This window comes from Lissotriton vulgaris, chromosome 1_1 (assembly GCF_964263255.1).
Source record: "Lissotriton vulgaris chromosome 1_1, aLisVul1.2, whole genome shotgun sequence".
Taxonomy (NCBI): domain Eukaryota; kingdom Metazoa; phylum Chordata; class Amphibia; order Caudata; family Salamandridae; genus Lissotriton; species Lissotriton vulgaris.
Window position 1 is genome coordinate 224,574,043 of NC_141685.1, and position 17,900 is coordinate 224,591,942.

A 17,900-nucleotide genomic window follows, 5' to 3' on the forward strand; every position below is an offset into this window, starting at 1 on the left:
AAGGAGGCCTCAAAACATGCTCTATGGGGCTCTGTTTTTTGCTGTCTGTTTTTTTTTTGGACTGCAGGGACAGCGGGCACATCAATGTGCACATGCTCACATTGTACACTTCTCACTAGTGGAGCAGTTACGGCATGATGTCATGCCAGGTGAGCGTTGTGGGGGATGGGATATCCTTTAAAGAGAGTCCTTTTCTCTCTGGATTTCCCTTTTATTTTTGAAACTCAGGAGCAGCAACATTGTCATGGTGTCACCAGGGCTTTAAGTGGAAGCTTTTTCAATATTATACGCAAGCCATAGTTGCTGCTTATTTATCTAATGCAACTAACAACCATTGACATAGCTAATAGTCCTGATTTGTTGTAGGTATGATGTTACTTGTTGTATCATACATCTGGATGCAATAACAGAAAAAGCAAAATACAAGTCGGGCAGCACACTATGGTAAGCACATATTTTTAACTCACAAGTTTTAAGCCACGCCCTTAATTACATTGGCCACGCCCCTTGGAGGGACCCCCCAGTTTTTTCATCCCACTTAAAGCCCTGCTGACTGCTGAAGTGCAACACACCATGCTACCAGTCAAATGACCCTTTTTGAGAAGAAATAACATCCCTTTTAAATATTCATAATTCAGCCCTTTGTAAACCTTGTAGCACACATGGTAGGTTGCATGGTATATAAAAGTGGGACATGTAGAAAATTGTTATTACAATGTCCGTACATTGATGAAGACTAAACTTTTTTTCACTGTTGCAGGCCTGACTGTTCTATGTAGGAAACAAGAGTGCAGAATACAATATTGATACAGTATCTCAGGGAAATGTACCAGCTAGAAAAATAATGAATCGACTATTTTTTATAACTATTAAAAAACCAATTCAATGGTGAAGTTGCATTTTTAAGAAATATTAAGGGAAATTAACTTTTAGAAAGTTTCCCTTTACCTGACTGAATGGCCAGAAGACTAATTAGCATAAGCCTCTGCCTGCTAACAGCCAGTGATTAGTCTACAATATGTGTGATGTGCCTCCACATTAGGGCGGCAAACAGCAGTACTCTATGCTTGCTGCAGTGAGGTCCTTCCATTCAGCGAAACAGAGCCACTGGAAGTATGCAAATATGCAGGTGCAGCTTTTTTCCCGCATACTTCTGGATTTGCCACATTTGCCACATAATCCATCACCTGCTGCATAATTTGCAGATTTTAACAAAAATTAGGCTCAAGCTCAAATGGTTAAAAGGTTACTAAAAACGAGGCAACATGTGTTTGCACACATTTGAAGGTCTTTTGCAAAGGTTAAATGGTTATCTTTCAGTTGCTTATTTCAGTATTTGGTTGTGAAACTGGTAATAATGAGGTGAAATATTCGCCCAGGGAGTATCACTATATGTAAAAATCACAAAATAATGAAGCACGAATGTTAGGCATTTTGCCACGTAATTTACATTTTCTTGCTGCGTACTTTAGTCAAAGCTGTTGCATATTTTGGTGCTTCCAAGCCTCATAATTCCAGTTGCCCTTACTATAATAGGTGCAACAGGAAGAGCGGCACAAAGGCCTAGGGGCCTCATTTATGAGAAATGACGCATCGCTGCGTGAAAGCAGCAATGCGTCACTTCTCGGTGCGCACTCCTTGCGACATGATTGATGCGTCATATTTATAATATGACCCATCATGTCGCAAGGAGTTACAGATACGTCAGTATTTCTGACGTATCTGTAGGCGCAAAAGTGACACATTGCTGGAGTGTGTCACAAAAGTGACCCAACTCCAGCAATGTGTACCTTCACATGGGCAAGTCCCATGTTATTAGTGTCTGCGTCCATATTACGCCTGCCATGAAGCAGGCGTAAGATTTTGATGCATTAGTGGCTAAGAAATGGCGCAGTGAAATCTTACAGATTTCACTGCGTCACTTCCATGACCCTTTCTTGCGTCAAAACGCCCCCCTTGCATACATTATACCTGGCGCAGGTATAATGTGGAGCAGGGGTTTACAAAGTGACGCATCTACTTAGATGTGTCACTTTGTAAATATGGGGCAACAAGGCGCTTTTTTGCGTCACTGGTGCGTCACAAAAAGAGACGCACCGGCGGCGTAAAAGTGACGCTCCGCCTCATAAATAAGTCCCTAGATGTTTAAAGGACTCGTTGCGCCAAAATTATGTTTTTCATTCGCTATCCAAAGATGACCATCACATTGTGCCCAGCTAAATCGGATACATTAAAATATTGTATAAGGCAGGGTTGGTAGCCTTTTCGTGCGTTTCTCTTCCACTGCATGTTTGATATTCGTAAGTAAATACATCTTACAATTTCCTGTTTTTGTTCTCCTTCATGCATTCTTTCTGTCTTTGCAGCAGGTTTCATTGCTGTGAAAATGACACCTGTGTTGCATTGTCTTTCGCTAAATAATGCCACATTTACAGTTCCTGCAGTGACTATAGGAGTCTAACAGGGAACAAAGCAGTGTAGTTGTTGGTGTCACTCGTTTCTTGATTATTTTATGCATCAGATTAAAATTAACACCAGTGATCTGTGTAAATGCAATTATAATGGATGTGAAACTTCATGAAAAAGTTACAATTCCTGCAGCTGAAAAGTCCCGACCACTTAGGGACTCGAACTGCCATCCCTCAAGTTTGAAGTCGAACGTCTTATCTATTAGGTCACGCAATCACCATGTGACGCTATTTCAGTGAACAGCTTCCCCTGGCTTAGGGCATCCCTGGCTGCTAGTGATCGTCCAGGGAGGAGACAGAGAGAGAACTAGGCAGGTGTTTTATCAGAAAGAAACAGCGCCTTCAAATCAGAAGTGCTATTCTACAGGCGCTATATGTGACTGCTCCGCACCAGTGCTTACTATCCCGCGCCGCCTAGAGGATTGACAGATGACGTTTTGGAAAAACGTCCTCAATATCCGAAGGGTTGAGTCGATTCAAAATGAGGCTCCTGTTCGCACGTGAACAAGATCACAAGTGCAGGTTGGAGTCTTTCACCCGCTTGTGTTTACTGGTTTTGTCCCTCTGTGATTTCAATTCTGAGCATGCATATTTTGCCATCTTTTCTGAGCCAGTCTTGTTCTTGTTTTCAGCCTCAGTGGTTTAAGTTCTCGTCGCCACTGTATATATTCCTCCACCTCACTGACCCTCTGTGTTGTGTCTTTGCTGCTTTGTTTCTTCCCCACTAATGCTCCATGTTACAGCAGCAGTCTGTGTGTTTTATCCTCGTACAGAGCGGTAATTATCAACCTGATCCCACAGCAGCAGCATTCAGGTAAGAGTTGTGTTTGTATCTTTATGTCTTGCTCTTTATCTAGAAAATCAAGGTCTACAGCAACACAGTACCGAACAGGACAGTGACTGTTGCCTCCTCGAATTAACTGAGCCCGGCAGCGTGACTCACGCCTCCCATATGGTCTAGCGGTTAGGATTCCTGGTTTTCACCCAGGCGGCCCGGGTTCGACTCCCGGTATGGGAAGATACATTTTACCTACCATCCTATGTTTTTAAAAATACAAATGGTTTATACATTTTTGAGTTCGTTTTATTACCACTCCATTCAGTCTGTGTGTTTATACCTTCGGCATATTACCCAGAAACCACCGCGTATCCCCCACACTCACTTCCTGCACATCTAAGTGTTTTTTTATGATTCTCCAACTATCTAAAGAATGCACAGCTCAGTCCATAACATTCCTAAAAAGCGGCTTTTTTTAATAGGTTTCTGTGTTTATACATGTGGGGTTCTCTTTGCCCTGTTTGAAAGAACATTACTCTATTTGAAGTCTGGCAATGAATGGCTCAGGTGGCAAGTGCAGACTCCATCATTTTGTGCAAAGAGCACAGAATCGCATCATTCCAGGGGCCCTGCGTGGCCCCCTCTTATCACGTGCAAACCAGAGTCAGTTTCTGAGTTTCTTCTTTGTTCTTGGAGGCGACTAAGGGCTAGAAAGTCAGGAGAGCTGAGTGCGTGGAGGCCTTTCAGGAGCTGATGCATTTTCACACTAGTGTCTCATTAAGATCAGTTTGCTGCCCCTCTGCTCAGACTCAGATATTCTATGGTTTTCTAGGCTCAATACGCTGCAATGGCAGCACCTCAGAGACGCACCCTGATTGGACCAGGTGCAAGACGTGCTGTGGGTGGTACCTGTGAGGCCTCTAGGGGGCAGATTTACAAGAACTGACGCATTTGCGCAGAAATGCATTAGTTTAATTGCGTCACGCAAAAAAAACCTTGTGCCAACATGAATGCGTGGCATTTACAATGTGACGCACTATGGCGCAAGGATTGACAGATGCATCACGCATCTGTTGGCGTAAAGGTAACGCATTGCTGGAGTCGTGTTGCAAGCGCGACGCGACTCCAGCAATTCTCAGGAGTGCCTTTTCCTATCGTGCTGCATCACTCCTTACGCCTGCTAAGGTTTTGACGCAGCGGCGTCGTGGAAGTGACGCAGTGAAATCTTGCAGATTGCACTGCGTCACTTTCACAAGGCTTTCTTGTGTGGGAATGCCCAGCCTGCATACATTATACCTGACGCAGGTTTAATGTGATGCAGGGCTTCTCAACATGACGCATCTCCCTAGATGCGTCATGTTGTAAATGTGTCGTAACGTGGTGCATTGTTAACGACGCAGCTGCATCACAAAAGTGACCCAGTGGCGTTGCAAAAGTGTCGCAAGGGGCTTGTAAATCTGCCACTAGGTGTCCTCTGTGCAGCGCCGCAGTGTCTTCCCTACACCAGGGCAGTGAGAGCCGCCCGTGCAGGCAGCGCTTTGGTGAGAGCCGCTCCGCACACTGCTTTAGTGAGGGAAACTTTGTGGTGCTCTAGTGATGGACACTGTGGGATGCTTTAGTGAGGGACACTGTGGGGTGCTTTAGTGAGGGACGCTGTGCAGTGCTTTACTGAGGGACACCGTGCAGTGCCCTAGTAGTAGAGACTGAGCAGTGCTTTAGTATGTGGTGCTATGCCGTGCTTTCCAAAAAGTTACAATTTTGCAGCAAGTTTATGTATTAAGAGCGGTTTTGTGTGCATTTGTTAGACTCACCGCCCCTCAGCAGAATCATGCATAGGTTTAATAACGAAAACATTTAAATGCGCGGCAGGATTGTAGATTTCATAAAATGTCCTTTCTATAATTACTGAAAAAAAAGAACCTCGACCACGAAGGGACTCGAACCCTCAATCTTCTGATTCGAAGTCAGACGCCTTATCCATTAGGCCACGCGGTCACATGTACATGTGATCAACAATTCACTATTAGTTGCAGCATCCCTGTCCGCTGCTGATCGGCACCGGATCCAGGGGTGGGCACGGGGATGTTGAATACCTGTTCATCAGCTGTCGTTTTAATCCTCCTTCATTGCTAGTTTGTGCTTTGAAAAATGCTCTGAACATTAATGGTGTGCGTGTGTTAATAGGGCCCTCGCTGCACGCGACGCTTTTTTACCCGGACGCTGTGACATGAAACACATTCAACATTGTGTTTCCTCCCAAGCCAAGATCATAACTCAGACGGATGAGATATAAGATAAGGAGGTGGGGGGTATGTTTACAGGTGTTGTTGTTTACAGTTAAAAACATGACCGTATTATGTCTAATTTGTGTGATAACCTGGAAGGTATGAATTGAGGGACAGAATAATCGACGATAAGCGGAATTGTATTCTTCTAGGATGTAAACAAGAATATTGTAATTATTGTGATACACATATATATATGGAAATGTAAGGTTGTTACATGATTACCACCAAAAAAACCATTACAAAAATAAAATAAAACATTTCAACATTGTGTTGAGTCCCATGCGGTTTCATATTGATTATATGTGACATTTTCATAATTTCAGTGTGATTATGAGTGACATTCAACGGCTATGCGTGACACTTTCTACCAAGTCATAATTAAGTAATGGAGATGAGGGGACATATAAATATCAGAAGCAGCAGATGTAAACATATGAAAAATAAAATGATAGTAAACCAGTTTTATTGTAATTGTATTTTTCTTTTTACATCCTGAAGGCTGCCAGCGAGACGTGTCATAGGGCACGGCGGGGCCATGCAATGCATGACAACAGTGGGGCTGAGGGGTAATGATCGCTCCTAATTGCGCATAACAAACCGTCATGTACACTTAGCATTTTTCTACCAGCTGTGTTTCCAGTGAGTGGAAAAAAAAAATGGGCTCCCAGGCACTGTCTGAGCGGCAAACCATCGTTTATATACAATGGGGTAACCCAGTATCCCTCAGAACCTGGGCAATCACGTATTTGTATATAAATGGTTCTGTTGGGTTTCGAAAATATTTCTTTAGACAGTACAATTACTCAAAAACTTAAACATACAATGACAAAATTAATTGTAATCCAAACACAAACCATATAGGGTATTTAAGAGCTTTTATAAATTGCTTCATTCATAAAAAAGACCCACATTTACATTTGCAAGGCTGTCAAAGAATATATACATTGTGACAATATGTGATAGGAGGTGACATTTAGTGCTCAGTGCTTTGGTGACTGTGTAATATATACAAAAGTGAACGGAAAAATGGGTGTGGTGGCCAGAGAACAAAGTTATTTCAGACTACTCTGCGGACTAAATTAATAAGTCTCTTCGCAGGGTATCTTGACTGGTCCACGATTCAGATTGTCGATGTTTCAACCCAGGGTCTGCACTGTTGGGGTGTCAGTGCGGGTCTTCATCAGGACTTGTACAGTGCCTGGTTCGTCCTATTTCATAGCATTTATTGCTGACATCATCTTTGGACTTATGGGATTCGTAGTCCTCCAACCACCATATGGCCCATGTTGGGCTCTGCCTCCTGCAAGATAAAATCAAACCCTTAGTCGGGCCTCCAAATCTGTGTCTGTTGAAGGTTAAAAGCACAAGACCTGTCATTCTGCAGTAGGTGGTGATGTGTAAAAGTAATGCCGGCTCCCAAACACGTAGAAGTTGTGCACCAAAGGCGCTTGAGTCGAGTACCCTACAGAATATGAGTAGTGCATCCAGGGTGCGCACAGCAGGGGGCCACACTGAGCGCTGCGCTGGGTGCGCAACTTTTTCTTTTTTCTTTAAAAATAGTCTCTATCAGTACTTTCTAATATTCTCTGGGATCGTTTCCCTGGGTCTTATAAAAAATGTTGGGGACCGTGAGGGGAGCCACTATGTCCCCACGGTCCTGCTGGCTTCCCACGTTCTTCGGGATCCCGAATTGCTTTTCCGCAAAGGGAGATGCTAACTTGCATGTGGAAATGCAATCTGCTTTGGATTTTGAAAGTGAGAACAGATTTCACTACTGTGTCCTGCCCTCTCAAAGCAAACAGCAGTGTCTGAGGGTAGGCACCCCGGGACACTGCAGGAGCTGGCTCTGGGGGGTGGAGGTCCCCAGGGCCCCCAAGGGCTCCAGGCGGAGGGCCACGCAGCCTCCCTCCCCCAATACACAAAGCCCCGGGGTGGTGGTTTCCGGGGGGGCTTGAGGGGGGTCATTGAGGCCCTTCCACTTCTAATTTTGCAGGGTGGGCTTTGGAGCCCACTCCAACCATTTATTTTATAGCTCTGGGGGGTGGCTCTCACTATTGCATAGCAAACAGCAATGTTGAGAAAATCTTCTGGTAAGATAACAAATGATTTTGAAGTCCATTTTCGGTGTTTTTGTTGTAGGTTGCAGCCGTTAAAGCGGCGACAATTGCAACGCTGTGTTTGTAAATATGCCCTTAAGTTTTGTAATGTCGACAATCTTGTCTCCCATTTAAATGGGCATGAAGTATTTTTGAAGTGCATTGTGAATCGTGAAGCAACACTGTCTAATTGTGATTGACAAAGAATTGAAAGAGTTGTGTAATTCTTTTGCTCATAATGTGCATAGGGGCAGATTTACAAGTTCATTGCGTTACTGTTGCATCATTTTTAAGATGGGATAAGTCAAGGGAAAGTGGCTCAAGGGGCTTGTAAATCTGCTACACACTGTTCTGTCTTACTTTGCTTTCCTTTCTGTCATGTAGAGGATCCTGGGTAAATATAACGGTTTCTGTACAGCCAGTACCTTTCAACCCTACCCCCAAACTGCTTACTGCCTGTTACCATAGTAACAATTCATGGACCACTTAAGTGAGCACAGATGTTAGGAGTTCACCACACAGCGGGCCCGATGTACAGAATTAACTTAAGACAAAGTCCTAAACTTACTTCTTTGGTATTCACAGAATGCACTTACTACTTTTGGTATTCACACAATGGATTTACGATTACTAACTTTACGTCCGCACTCGGGCAGGAAATTCTGGCTTGGAGGTGGAGCTAGCGGCCAGGAGGCGGTGCTTCTGGCCTGGAGGTGGATCTTGCGGCTTGGAGGCGGAGCTTCCGGCTCAGAGGTGGGGATTTAGCCATGGCTGAAATCTCCACCTCTGGGCCGGAAGCTCCGCCTCTGGGCCGGAAGCTCTGCCTCCGAGCTGCAAGCTTCGCCTCCGAGCCGGAATTGCGGACATGAAGTTAGTAGTCGTAAATCCATTCTGTGAATACCAAAAGTAGTAAGTGCATTCTTTGAATACCAAAAGTAGTAAGTGCAAAATAGTAAGTGCATTCTGTGAATAACAAAAGTAGTAAGTGCATTCTGTAAATACCAAAAGTGGTAAGTTTAGGATTTTGTCTTAAGTTAGTTCTGTGAATCGGGCCCTATGTTGCTAATCGAAACAGTTACTGTGCTGGAGTTTTAAAAGTTTTCCATAGGAACCGTTAGTCGAAGAAGAAGTCAGTGAAAATATAATAAAAATAATAGCGGGGTTCGCTGGGGCCCCCACAGTCCCGGGGCTTCACTTATATTGGGAGGGGGGTGCAGTAGGCTGTGTAAATTATATCGGGAAAACAACAATGTAGCTTATTGCGGCTTTTCTTTAATATAATGTTGAATAATGTTTTTTTATTAGGCAGTGTTCACTTTTGTTATGGACAGAGACACTTTCTTACATGAAATGTATTAATATGTAGGACGGCATGTTATGTATGTGTGCCTGGAACAAATTTAATGTTTAATTGGCTAAGGTGTTCCAACAACAAGCTTAATGTTCATTGGGTGCGAACTATTGAAAGTAGATGTGTTTTCTGTAATTCACCTCTGCTCCGGAGAGTAGCAAGGACATCTAATTGGCTTATATGTTGTAAGGAGGACTTTCCTGAGCTTTATGTTTGTTGCGAACTATTGAAAGTAGAAGTGTTGCCAGGCGTTCACTTCCGCTCTGCGGAGTAGGAGGGACATCTGATTTGCTGACGTGCTCCAAGGAGGACTTTCCCAAGCTTAATGTTGATTGGCTGTAAAATGTTGAAAGTAGTAGTGTTGTCAGCGATTTCTTCCCTCTTCGCGGAATAATAGGGACATTTCATTGGGTAACGTGTTCCAAGCGGGACCTTACAAAGCTTAATGTTCATTGGCAATAAAGCATTAAAAGTAGAAGTTTTGGCAGTCATTCCTTCCTCCTCTGCGGAACAACATGGACATTTTATTGGCTAAAGTGTTTCAAGCACTATTGTGAGTGATTTTGTGACGCACTTCCAAAGGAGTATCGGAAAAGAAAGTAGTAGAGGGGAGATTAGAAACACTATTAACTCTGTACAGTGGTCACAAGGTGGTGGACAGGGATTATGAAGGTAAAAATTGTTCTTATATGTTTTAAGGGCCATTTATATAATTGCCGTGTGCTGTACAAATCACGGCGGAAAAATGACAGTGTCTTGCAGTGTTTTTTTATCAAGTTTACAGGTGGGATACTTCTCAGGAGCACTATTTACTTACAATATGGTGTTCACTTTTCTGATGGGGAGGTGTGGTTGCTCAGAAAAAAATCAGTCTAGGTTTGAAACAGTTTTTATTTAGCAAATACAAATAAACTTTCTTCAGAAACTGGTGCTGTATATATGAAAGGGGTGACAATTAAAAATGCAATTTCAGAAAATATCAGTTAAGCGTGGCCATACCCTCCTTTTTTCTGCTATAGTTTGTCAAAGTGTTGCCCCATATTCTTGATAATGTAAGAGGGCATCAGTTACTTTTTGATAAAGTAGAATAGAAGTGCTACAACAAACACTCCTGCACTACATTATCTGAGGTCAGGAGAAAAAGTAAAAAACAGTTGAATACAAGTGACTTCATATTACATAGAAATGTATGCATTCATATTTTTCAAATTTGTATTCTGTAGAATTCAGGAACGTTCTGTCGTAGTGCTTAGAAGTCGAAACACTGTTCTGCTAACAAGTCACATACTCAGTTAAGAATATATAGGATGGTACTCTTATAATAAACAGAACTGGTCCCATATATTCTTGAGGGAGAAGGTGAATAGGAACCGCAAATGAGAAAAATAGAAATTAGAAAATAACATTCAGAAATGTAGGGTTTATCAAATATTTAAAGTAACAAAGTATGTATGAAAGCTATATTTTTATTTTGCAATTTTGTAAAATATGCTCCCTGAAAAATATATCTGATCAAGTATGTTGTTATGTTTCCTAATCTGTATTACAGATGGAGCCGAAAAATCTCCTATTCCTCTACTGTAACAATAGGACAATCTAATACAATATAATGATTGATACCATTGTTACAGTAAAAAGAAAAGGAAAATAAAGTTATCTATATAACAGAACATCCATAACGAAATACTTTTAATTATTTTCTCCGGGAGGTCAAAAAGGTTGAACTTCGAGGCGACAGGTCATAAAATCCTTTGAGATCATGAATATATATTCACAGTATATGATCAAACGGGGGGAACAGACTAAAAACCAGAAGCTGGTGATGTTGCTTATATATCTTTACTCTTTGTGACGACGGGTTATGAACTCCACTGAAATTAGCATAACTGTTAATATTATAATATATATATTAACATTATAATCCCTAGGGGAAAACACACTAACAACTGGAAGGTGGTGACGTTGATTATAAATGTTTAGGGTTTGCGCCAACAGGTCACCAACACCTCTGAAGCAAAGTATAGTGTCAATATTATAATATAGAAAGTCACAATATTTAAGCTGAAAGGAGCCAGAAAAGAGCAATGTTTGTTGTAATCTATCTGTTTCTCTAAACAAGCTGCTGACATTACAGATACAAAGGGAAAAACATGCAATAACACTTTTTTCTAGATATGAATGTTTAAATATTGACAAATAGCCACAAATTATAACTATCTACTATTCTATAATGAAACAACTTACAACTCCGGAATGTGTTTGTTGATGCAAAACAAGAATCCAATGCTAGAAAAGGGAACCTGTATCACAGATTGGCAACGCAGAAATAACTCGTGAAAACAAAACTAATCGCACAATAGGTGTGGTATATATATACATATATATATATATATACACATATATATATATATATACACATATATATATATATATATATATATATATATATATATATATATATATATATATATATATATATATATATATATATATATATATGCAAAGAAAGCACTCCTTCCACTTCCACTGGAACAGTGGCGAAGAAAAGAGAAACGAACCACTTCTTTCTCAGGCAAGATGTTTATTTACAGCCTAGCAGCAGTCAAACAGATGACGCGTTTCGGGCTTCGGCGCCCTTGTTCACATAAAGGCTGTAAATGATTTTCGCCAATTTAAAGTGAGATGCCCTTCCCACTAAAGGTCACATGTTCTATAAGTTAATGGAAAACATGGTAAAAAGACTACATGATACGAATGCAATCAGTAGCATATAAATAATCTTTTTAGCGCCAACAATTTCATATTTGCATTGTACATCTCCACATTTCCTATTGCAACGGAAAATTGTAACCTTGTAAGAAGATGTTAACACAAATAAAACATATTGAAATTACAGTCAATTTTTTGAAAAAAGACCGGCTTTTGGCTTTCTAAAAAATATTTTTTTCCTGGATAAATCCAGATACCGTCATAAAAAGTATCAAAATTTCATTATAGCTGCATAAATGCATGTAATCACTAACAGATCTGTGACTATAGTTTGGAAGTAATGTGCAATAATTATATAAAGTGCATAGAAGAACTAATTATAACAAAAAATTCTACAAATATGTATTATGTGAGTTGATTGAGTGTCAATGAAGAACAGGGGGTGACATAAAGAAATTTATCGTGTAGCCCAACTCCGGTTGAGATATAACATTGAGTGAGACAGAATAAAATTTATAGAGGGATGAAATCCGCCTATTTCTAAGGAGTTCCCTTATCCAAGGTAAACTCAGAGCTTAATTTGAATTTAACAAATTATGCAAATACAACACTGCAATCTGTCCTACCTATATTGCAATATCTCTACCGAAGTATAAATAAGTGAAAAACCCACTACTAATCACCCTGATAAAAGGTTTGTCCCGGATCACAAAACATTTTTATCTTGACCACGGAATTTACCAATACCAACACACATATTTACAATATCTAGAATCAGATCAGAAAGCACAATTAGATGAAACTGTACGATGTCATAAACTACACTGCTCCGGGTTGCACTCAGAATACCTATTTACAAACACGTATACATATCTTCGGTGTTGTTCAGACCGTTTGGGCATTTGCTATCAAAGTTCAAAATAAACTTAGTCTCCAATTTTCTGAGCAAAGCCTCTCTATTCCCTCCTCTGCGAAGTTTTGGTACAGACGATACCACATAGTATGATAGACAAGATAAATTATTACCATGAACTTGTTTGAAGTGGCGCGCCACTGGGTAATTGGGATCACTGTGCAGAATAGCACGAAGATGTTGAAGGATTCTCTCATGTACCTGTAATTTGGTGCTTCCGATGTAATTTAGCCCACAGGTACAAGAGAGAACGTATACTGCAAATTCTGTTTTACAGTTATAGTTTCCCATTATCTTGTGTGGTGTGGGACTGAATGGTGTACGGTATTCTGTTGTGTTCACCCCGAACTTGCACGCCCGACAAGAAGAGCATTTATAAAAACCATCTTTGGGTTTTAGCCAATTAGATTTGGTTCTTATCTCAGGGCTGGTAGGATCTAACACAGCTCCCATGTTTCTTGCTCTACTGAATGTTATGGTGGGGCTGGATGGCAAACTCATTCTAAGAACGGGGTCAGTGAGTACTATTCCCCAGTTTTTATTGATGATGGATCTGATTTTTCGTTCGTTCTCACTAAAGGCTGTGATTAATCTAGGACATTGGGCCCTGTCAATTGCCCCAGAATTGACCGGAGGATCAGATGAAATATTCGGGACAAGATTCTCTACTATGGCAGCTGGAAGTAAGCTCGCTCTAGATCTGGAAGATGTTTTGTTCAGAGCTGATGTTAGGATCTTTTCTGAATAGCCTCTAGCTCGCATGCGACGCATGGATTCCGCAGCACAGATGTTGAATTCAGTATCTGTGCTGCATATCCGTTTTAAGCGTAACAATTCCCCATAGGGGATGCTTGCAATCAAGTGCCTAGGGTGGGCACTGGAGGCATGGAGTGTGACATTGCCAGCGGTGGATTTTCTGAATAGGGTACTCTCTATTCTCCCATTAGCTACATACAGTTTGACGTCCAGGAATTCTAGGCTGGAATTGTCTATGTGGTGGGTAAAGTGGAGATTCAGATTGTTGATGTTGATTGTTTCAATGAATTCCAGTGCCTTTTCTTTACTACCTCGCCACACGATGAAAATGTCATCGATAAACCTGTAGTAGTGTGCGATGTTTTCTTCAAAAATGGAAGAATAGTCCCTTTTGAGCACCTGCTCCTCCCACCAGCCAACGTGCAAGCACGCATAGCTGGGGGAGAAGCAAGCGCCCATAGCCACACCCCTTAGTTGCTTAAACAACTCCTTTCCGAAGAGAAAGAAGTTGTTATTGAGACACCAGCTCATCATGCTGACTAGGGCCTTGTTGTGCTGATAAAATTTGCACGGTCTTTGGTCTAAAAAGAATTTTACAGCTGCTATTCCCGCCTGGTGATCTATACTGGTGTACAATGATTCAATGTCTAATGGGATCAAATACATCCCATCTGACCATTGAATGTCTTTGATCTTACTAAGAAAATCACCTGTATCCTTGATGTAACTAGGCAGTTTTTTTACATGATTCTGAAGAAAAAAGTCAACATATTGGCCCACTTGTTCCGCTGCACTTCCTATGGCGGAAATGATAGGCCTGCCAGGAATGGGAGAAATACCTTTATGCACTTTGGGTATTAAATATAATACAGGTACAATAGGGCTCTCATTATGCAAAAACTTGAACTCATCATTAGAAATGAGGCCATCACTGCGTAATCCCATTAACAATTTCTTGAGGGAGTCTGTGGCCGCCTTATATTTTTTGGTGTTGGATGGCTCATAGCATTCACTGTTGTCCAGTTGGCGTTTTGCCTCTTTGATGTACTCTTCTCGGGGCCAGATTACTAGGTTGCCCCCTTTATCTGATTTCTTAATGATGATTTCATTGTTTTTGCTTAGTTTTTTCATTAGCCTGGCATAGTCTTTTTTCTTTTGTTCAACATGTTTTCTCTGTTTACCCCTTTTAGACTGTACTTGTTTATTCAATTTTTTGATGTCCTCAACCACGCAGTCGTGGAACGTGTCCAATGCATCCCTGGGCTTCATGGGAATATATTTGGATTTCTTCTTAAAGGGGCTGATCCCAGCACCCTTTTGTAACAGACTGATGTTGTTTAATCTAGTTTGGGTTGGAATGTCACAATCAATCTCATCATTTGCTGCCTCACCGGTATTTAAATCATGCAGGTCTAGATAGATCGGGATATCCGCTGCCCTGATGCCTAAACTCTCCTCATGATTATTTGTTTCATGTTGTGGATCTGCGTCTTTATCCTTTGCATTTTTCAAAGAGAAGTGTTTCTTCAATTTAAGCTTTCTTACAAATCTAAAGACGTCGATCCTCGTTGAGCTGTAGTTAAAAGTTTGGCCAGGGCAGAAATTGAGACCTAAGGATAGCAGCATCTTTTCAGGTTCAGACAAAGGCACATTGGACAGATTGATTATGGTTTTATCCAAGTCTACTTTCTCCGTGTCCAATTGCTCTTCTTTTTGTTTTTTCCTTTTTTGTTTGTTGACTTTTCTTCTTTCTTTTCTTCGTCTGTTTTTTCTTGTACTCTTTGCTGTTGTTTGTTGTCCTTCCTTGGTCTCAATGACCTCAATTTCTCTGCCACTAAAAAATCCAATTCTTCTCCTGCATCCAGTACAATGGCTGGCGTGGGCCTCTCTCCGCTTTCTATGCTGGATTCACTAGAGAGGGAAATTGAGTCAAGACTAGCACTGTCCGCGGTCGCTCCTCCTAGCACCGCTGTTGTCTGCACATTGGTCTCCACATTGCTTATATCCTTCCGTTCTCCAAACTTCTTACGATTTTCGTTGTTATATTTTCGTGCAAATGTGAATATTTGTCCGTTGTTATAATCTGCCTCATCCCTGGCAAATTTGTGCGCTTTACGCTGTTTTATTTTTTCCTCATGTTTGCGCAACCTTTCCTCAATGGCAGTTCTGGCATTTTTGATGTAGTCCACTTTGGCGGATTTCTTGAGCTCATCTTCGATTTTTTCTATTTTTTTTACTATTTCCACTCGATCTATTGCAGCATACTTAATTAGAATGCGTACTGAGGTCATGGAAGCTTCCAGATTGTTTTGTGCCCACTCTTTTAACATTGCTGGGTTGGGGTTGTCGTAACTTGGGGCTAAAAGGATACGTAGACCCCTCGGTACCCGTCCCACCTCTGCATATTTTGTTAATGAGCAATGTTCCCACCACTTGGTGATTTCCAGACGCATATATTTCTCCAAGTCCTTTAATAGTACTTTTTCACTTTCCTCTGCCCCTGTCGATGTGCTTGCAGTGGGTACAGTGCTAACATTTGCTCCTGGTCGTTTACAGAACAATTCCTCCGCTGCCGCTTCACACTGGCGAACAGCCTCCTCTGTCATTCTGTCTGCTAGGTCTCTATCGCTGATGCAACCCGAATCGATTCTCGAGTTGCCTTCTACGCGCCTGCTATCTCCCCACCTCTGCCAAAATGCCGACGTCACTCACCGGACACTGTTCTCGCTTCGTCTCGAACCACTTCAGTTCTGCTCCTCGGTCAGTGTCCTTTTCTTTCTTGTGACGCGTGGCGGCAAGAGGGGGCTGCAGCCAATGTTTCGCAACGAACATCCAGCTTGTCCGACTTCAGAGCAGCAGCCACGTCCGGGTGAGAGGGTTCGTCCAACGGAAGAAAGTCGGACTTCCGTGAATTTTCAAATGCAAAGAAAGCACTCCTTCCACTTCCACTGGAACAGCGGCGAAGAAAAGAGAAACGAACCACTTCTTTCTCAGGCAAGATGTTTATTTACAGCCTAGCAGCAGTCAAACAGATGACGCGTTTCGGGCTTCGGCGCCCTTGTTCACATAAAGGCTGTAAATGATTTTCGCCAATTTAAAGTGAGATGCCCTTCCCACTAAAGGTCACATGTTCTATAAGTTAATGGAAAACATGGTAAAAAGACTACATGATACGAATGCAATCAGTAGCATATAAATAATCTTTTTAGCGCCAACAATTTCATATTTGCATTGTACATCTCCACATTTCCTATTGCAACGGAAAATTGTAACCTTGTAAGAAGATGTTAACACAAATAAAACATATTGAAATTACAGTCAATTTTTTGAAAAAAGACCGGCTTTTGGCTTTCTAAAAAATATTTTTTTCCTGGATAAATCCAGATACCGTCATAAAAAGTATCAAAATTTCATTTATATATATATATATATATATATATTACCTACTGGCGGTCGCCAGTAGGTAGTTATAGTTAGGACCTAGTTTACATAGGAAATCCTCAACATTCTATTTGGATTAACTTTGGCCCCAGTGGATGAATCTTTGCGAATTTCTCAAAGAAGATGGCTCGGTCTGCTGCGCACCTTCCCTGAAAGTTTGGGTGGGGTTCGTCAAGTGGGGGCTGAGATAAAAGGGGGGTCCCAAAACGTGTTTTCTCCATGTTATTTTCCATAGGACGTTTAGACACGGCTACAGCTCGAACAGCTGAATGGATTTATAAGAAATTTGGCAAGAAGGTAGAGTCCGGCTCGCAGATTACGATTTTGTTTGAATGGTGTAAATCCGTTCAGTAGTTGCTGAGAAAATTAAAGTTGAACTCAATTATATATCTAAAAGCGCGCTCAGGTGCGCGCACTAATGCGGCTGCGCGCGAGCGGAATTTTTGTTTTGCTGTGTGACGTCTGTGAACGTTTGATTCGGAGGAAATCAGGAAGTGTTGACCGCCATTTTGTTAGTGCGAGTGAATATATTGTACATTTCAAAGCGTTGGAACATGGAAAGGGGACAAGGTAGAGATTGTCTGGCCGCGTAGGTTTTCTCAGGGGGTGCAGTAAGGCCCTTGAACGCGAAAATAATTTTTTATTTTTTAAAATAAAAGTTGCGGGGTGCACGCACTCGGTCGCGAACACCTATTTACAAGAGTGTAAAAATGGAGATAAATCAGAAGTTTGAGTGTTTAGATATAACGTGGCTCTGAAAAGAGCCCTTGTGTTAATTGAGTTTTTTCTGCATTTATAAGTAAGTACTGATGCAGAGTCTCATGTTACAGAGGAAGATTCTGTTTCCCTCATCCGTGAAATGAACACCATCTCTCCTATAGATGCCTTGCATGTTGTAACGCAAGTTGTTGTGGTAAATAGAACCCATGCTATAATCTCTGAGGAAAGCAGAAACACATTTATTTACATGTTTCCTTGCTTTTTCAATTTGTGCAAAATGTTGATTGGACCAATTCCATTTCCGTCTTTGGCATATATTGGAATATACCAAGGCAGTTCGAGGAAAAAGTGTCATCAATTGTCGAAAGGTGTCTTTTAGA

General features: G+C 41.4%; 2 non-coding genes across 2 annotated transcripts; one reads left to right on the top strand and one right to left on the bottom strand.

Moving 5' to 3' along the window:
• Positions 1-3,414: 3,414 nt before the first annotated feature.
• TRNAE-UUC (transfer RNA glutamic acid (anticodon UUC)) lies at positions 3,415-3,486 on the top strand. The gene has a single exon. It is a non-coding gene; the product is annotated as a tRNA-Glu (tRNA).
• A 1,682-nt stretch (positions 3,487-5,168) lies between these two features.
• Positions 5,169-5,241, bottom strand: TRNAR-UCG (transfer RNA arginine (anticodon UCG)). Its single transcript has one exon. It is a non-coding gene; the product is annotated as a tRNA-Arg (tRNA).
• Positions 5,242-17,900: the final 12,659 nt, after the last annotated feature.